Below are 6,716 nucleotides of genomic sequence, written 5' to 3' on the forward strand. Positions count from 1 at the left end.
ACTTTTTCTTTCTTTAAAATCCTTACTTCCTTCCGTAGCAAATAATCGATTTTATGACCGTGTTTTGTTTTTCGGTTACGCAAATAAGTACGCGCGACACACGTACCACATACATCATGCATACACACACGTATCACATACGTACATATACTCATTTCTTATACTATTAACACGAGCAAAAGAAAGAATAACATTTTTTGTAGCTTTACTTCCAAGAAAATTATCTTATTCTAAATATATCTATATTCGCACTTCCAATAGCGTTTAAACGTATTCTACGTTTTTAAATTTCTTCTGTTTTTATATACATAATCCACATACCGCACAAAACACTGCTTTCTGTTTATTCCTAAAAATTTTTTATCGTTACAATTCTTTATATTATTATTTGGTTAAGACTTTCATATCTTGGTTAATAAGTAGCTATCAGTCAAAAGTACTGCTTTTAATAAATCGAATAATAATTATTTATTTATTTTTATAATATAAATACTATTATTAATTACGCTTTTTTTTAAATATTGAATAAATATTTATTTCTTTTTTGCGAGAAATGTTATCAATATTTCCTACATTTTAGCTGATTATATAGAAAAGTAGAAGTAGAAATATATTTTATTATTGATAGTACATTTATATGTTTAAATTTAACAATAAATATAATGATAAATAAATTATATATTTTATTTTTATAGTGGTTATACCTGTAATATTAGTTATTTATTTTTCTTTTGCGAGCAATTTTATCAATATCCAAATATTATCTGATTTAGTAGAAGTAGAAATTAAAATGTCTTATTGTTGATAGTTTCAGTATTTAGTTATTAAAAGACAAAAGTAAATTGCACTTTTAGATTGTTTGTAAAAATAGAATTTTCAGGAATACGCGTGAGTCGTTCGTTACTTTCATATACAGTAGTATTTTATTATATAATACTCCTGTTCTACTATTTAATTAATTACAGACTTTACATTATTTATTTAGTCGTTAACATACGTTCGTCTAATTTTATCTAATTTGAAATAAATATAAAAAGTGTTTTTTTTTTCCATTTTTTTGTCATATAGTATTTTTTGTTCAAAACAGAAAAAATATATATTACGTCTCAACAATTGATTAATAGAACTCCTGAAAATAATGTAATAAAACTTGTTCTACGTGATGTTCTGCGTGACCAGTATTATTTTATTATTGACAATTAAAAGTGTGTGTTCCGGAGGACCCAGTCCGCGAGCCACTACAAAAACGGGGTAAAAATTGTACTTTAATTTTTAACACATTGCGTACAGCTTTCTGTTATTTCATGGTCCGCATATTTTTGGGTGCTCTTTTAGGTCTAATAACATTACTAAATTCAAGAGTTTCGCTATTATCACTAACGCATTTTCATTTAAATCATTATTTAGTGCATTCGACAAATCTTTAAATAATAATTTACCTTGACTTTTATTTTCTTCAGTTTTATGCGCGTCATTTTACTACTATTTTACAATTATTGCTTATTTCCTGAAATAATTCTTATTATAAATTATCATTAAAAGACTAAAAATATAATTAATTTTAAAAAAGATGTTACGTGATTTTTGAAATAACAAAATACTGTACAACAATAAATCATTTTCTAAGATATGATGTAAAGCTATCGATGAATAATAACTGTGATGTCCGACTTATTTTTACGCTCTCGGAATGTCGATATTGTTTTTTCATTAAGCATTTGTTAGGAGAACCCTGGTAGCGTAATAAAACAATTTGTATTTAATTCCTTAAATAATCAATCCCACAGGCAAAGAAACTTGAACAACGGAGATATACACCCGATATGTTAACATTATCAAATTCTAACAAATTTCCTATTTTCTCTATTATTTATTGTCACTTTTTTTTCGTCGTTTTCTTATTAATCTTTTACTTTCTTTGAAAATCTCTACTCCCTTCCATCGCAGATAACAATGCATTTTATGTTGCTTTGTTTCGGTTCTGCCACAAACGTGCACACACACACTGTACACTTACTTTTTCCTGATTTGTACTCACACCATCAGAATAGGACAAAGGAAAGAACAACATTTCCTGTTGCTTTACTTTTAAGAAAATTGTTTTATTCTAAAAATAATCTATATGCTTACTTCTAATAGCGATTATTCTCTGTTGTTATCTACGTCTTAAATTTCTTCCGTTTTTATTTACACATTTTTTCACATAAGAGTACGAAACACAATGCTTCTTCTTCTGTTTATTTCTAAATTTCATTATTTTCTTTACTAATCAGAGATTCATTATTTTTCTACATTTAAAATTACGAGAAAACGTTCCTGTGTTTTTTTCTTCTTTTTTATTAAATTGAAAATAAGCTAAATTTGAGTCATACTAGGTCGATTTACTCTTGATATTTTGTTTCATTTTAAATTATAAACTTATTACAATTTTTTTTATTTTATTGTCATACATAATAAATCATATTATGTATCCTGTACTTAATACATAATAGACGTAATAAACGTTAGAATCAATAATGTATTTTAAAATAGATGATTACTTCCTCATACTTTATAAATTGAATTGTTTCTTTTCTTTTTTTTTTTAATTTAAAAAAATATATATTAATATGTTATATCTACGTTTGACATAAAATTGAACTACGAGCTTGACGCATGATATTCAAGTCTAACCTAATATTTTCATTGTTAAGTTTTCTGACTTTTTATTTCCACATCTTTATTTTAACCGTTCATTTCAATATACTTCTTTACACTTAAGGGTTCATTCTGGTTTCTACGCCGAAAAAAAAGGCTATTTTCACGATTTTTTTTTAGGCTTAGTAGGATACATATACATATGAAAGTTGTTGGGTATGATAAATACACTCTAGAAGTACAAGAAAAAAATTTTTTTTTATTGTTTTTAACGTTTTTTGACATCCAAAATGGCTGACAAACGTGAACCCGTCAAAAAAAGGTATGCTGTTGGCGGGCATCGAAATTTGAGAACGGGTGGTCTAAAACAAAAAAATTAAACGGTTTTAAATTTAGTATGACAATGGCTATCGGGTATGCTAAAACTATCAATTTTTATGAAAGCAAAACAAAATGACAGCCATTTTTCGAAAAAAAAATCGTTGATTTTTTTCGCAGTTTTTTGTAAAAAAAAAATAGTAAAAATTAATATTTTGACTTGGTTGTAGCATGCGAGATAGCCATTCATGTGTAGAGTATGTGGTTAAAATTTCAGAAGGATCGGTTGAGTAGTTTCGGAGATATCATGCCCGCCAACCGAAAAAACGTTGTTTCGAGAAAAACGCGTTTAAAGTTTCTTTTAACAAATTTTTAAAAAGTCTGACTCTACCTTATTCTGCGATGCCTGCACCATACAGTATGCCTTCTGCTTCTTCAAAATACTCATTTTCTTCAACTCTAACCTTTTTCCGTTGTGTCCTGGCCTCTTTTAAAGATTCTCCGCTCAAACGATTGGCTGAACGCACACGCGTGTTGTCGCGGTGACTAGCGTAATTGACTGCGATAGGGCCAAGTTTTATCTCCAAAACGTGCTATATTTTTAGTATTGGATCAAAACCTTCGTTAAATATACAAGCTGTCAATTGACAAGCTATTTCCACAATTTTTTTACCATTAAATAGATGTTTAGGCACCATAGCCCAAACGCATTTGTTGAAGCACTCATTATTATTTTGAGTGTTGCCACCTAAACATCTTTCAAGCAATTCTGGTTTTGTCAGGTCTTCGTACACTGGCTTTAATACTTCATGGACATCTTTAGCGAGAGGAGGAGGATGTTTATAAGTATCAAGGGTTTTAGCTGCCTCAACTTTACGATACTTACACCAGTTGCTAGAACAGTATGTATGTTGCGGGTCATCATCAGTAGAAATTTTGTGATAGTACCCCGCCCAAATTTCCTTTCTCATGTTCTCAATTAAATTTTTATTTCTTTGAACAGCTAACCCATAGTTAGTTGACAATTCCTTCATCAACTTTATAGTCAATCGTTGAGTTTTAATCACTGGAACACTTTTTTTAATAACTTTTTTCTTTTTTACAACTTTCTTCGGTCCTTTTTTTGCAGCAGGTTTGTTGGCTTCCGCTTGTTTCAAAGCTTTTCTCTTTTGAATCAGTGCTTTTCGTGCTTCATTAGCACGGTTGAAAACTCGTTTGGCAACATGTAAAACACACTCTAATTTTTTGATAACAAAATCTTCGCCGTAGGAAAAACCTTTAGCAACATTTGAAAAGTTTTCGTGTCGCCATCGCCGATATAAAAACCATATTTTACGGAGAACTTCTTGAGTGATCGAAGAAACATCTCCACGATACCATCAACCTCCATCTTCCCGGCACTACCTTCATGGTTTATCGTACAATGCGTTTTATGCTGTTCGTACCAGGCAAGATAGTTTACTTCCTTCACTTTTCTTTTCCACATCTCACATCCCTTACAGTAAGTTGACCTTATAGAAACGACGACAATTTTTCCACTGTATTTTAAAATTAGAAAAACTATTCCAATTAACGAAGAGAATCCTCTTTTGGCCCAAGAGCCGTCGCCAGAAACAGATAGAATATCCTCTGGTTCTCCTCGTATCTTGTTTTCGAGTTGCTCTTCGGTGACGGCTTTATGCGACACTACGTTAAAAACAGTATTGACCGCGATTAGTATAAAGTCAACGATTCCATAATATGCAGAGATACTTAAACCTTTTCCGAGGTCCATAAGTTTGCAAATCATATTTATACCATGCACACCAATACCAAAAAACCTTTCCAAAAAAAAGAATATAGCGACAAAAACTGAATACTAGTTTTGTTTTCCTACACTATTCTGAATAATATACAGAGACATTTCCACTTAAACAACCGTTTATGGTTTGTCTCCTCTCTCTGTAATATCTCTGTGTTTGGGTCGCAAAATAATATACTTAGACTGCTCGGATCGTTCTAAAATTTTTGTATGATAATTCTACATATGTCTACTTTCGAAAAATGCAAAAAAAAAAAAATTAATTTTTTCAAAATTATAAACCAGAATGAACCCTTAATTCTAACATCCATATTTCTTTTCGTTCATTACAGCATATTTATTCAAACTGTCTTATATCGACCTTTATGATATCACCCGTGTTCTCACTCACACTACACAACACTTTTTTAAATTCTAATTAAAGTTTTTAATTTGAATGAAAGTTTACTGTTTAGACACTCGTTGGAGTTATCGATGTAAAAAAAAAACAAAAAATGAAAATTGCCTAATCACTAGGTATACTCAGTTTCAAATCAAATTTTAATTTTTTATAGATTTCATTAGTGCAATAAAAGTTAATTATAATACACTAATTTTAGAGATTATTATGTTTACGAATAATTATTATAAAATTTGAATATAAATAAAATTATATATATATTAAATGCTAATATTAAAAATATAATTTTATTATTAAAAAAAAATTTTAAGAATAATATTAAAACAAATATATCTATAATTATATTTTATTTATAATATAATATATAATTAAAAATGCATATACAAATATTTATATTAAATAATAATTATTTAGTAATTTTAAATTTATATTCTACTGAATTGAGATAATATTCAGATAGAAAATATTATATAAGACATCTTAGAATTCAAAAAAAAAAATATGAACATCTTATATTATATTATCATATAGCATTAAATAATTAACTAATATCCTACAAATCTTCTATTGGTATGAATATGATGATAAAGTAAATAGTTACTGTAAGGCTTATTGCTATATTTTATTAAAAATTTATATAATACATATTTATATAGATATATCTAAATATAAATTATTATAGTATAAATTTACATGTCAAAATATAATAAATTTATGAATATATATATATATATATATATATGTGGGATTCCCCTTCTCCTGTTAGTCTTCCTAAAGGATATCTAACGAGTAAAAAGGAAAGAATTCCGCGGTGTTATTAATAGGTTGATGTAGAAAGAAAAACCTCTCTTCACGGATATGCAATATATTTAATATAAAGAAGTAAAAATACAGTGATGGTAAAACGCCTTCTTTGCTCGGCTACTAAACGATGACTGCCTCTTGGTTTCTTTTCTTTAATTTACTTCCTTGGGTGACGCTCTTTCTATCGTTATTCGGCTGTTTATATTACATAGTTTATCCTTCGCCTAACTATATCCGATAAGTACTCTCTGGCCCACTCATGCTTGAGTGTTCTCACTCACATTCTCGCACCCCACACTCGGCCATTCTGCTATTTCTTCGGTCCCCGAAGAAAACCCTTTGAACGGTTTCATATAATCTGCCGCCGTTGTGGTTATTTTTGGTCCTTCACCTTCACCCACACGAATCACCTCATATCTATTTTTTCCTTTACATCTAGATATTTTGTACGGTCCTAAAAATTTCTTTTGTATTTTTAATCCTGCACCAAATTGCGTACGTTTTATCGCTACTAAATCGCCTTCATTGTATACAGTCGCTTTCTTACATTTACGGTTATAATTACGCCGATTCTCTTCTTGAACTTTTAACAAACTTTCTTTAGCTGCTTGTCTTAATTCTATACGTTCGTCTGAAAACTGCGCTATTGCTTCCTTCTCTATTAATGTTAAAACTGTCAAATCTTCTCGCTGTTTCATTTTCGTACCGAACATTACCTCGAAAGGTGACTCTATCTATGCTACGCTGATGAGTGCT

Source organism: Polistes dominula, unplaced genomic scaffold (genome assembly GCF_049000335.1).
Source record: "Polistes dominula isolate Pdom_NZ unplaced genomic scaffold, Pdom_raw_medaka contig_11, whole genome shotgun sequence".
Lineage (NCBI taxonomy): Eukaryota > Metazoa > Arthropoda > Insecta > Hymenoptera > Vespidae > Polistes > Polistes dominula.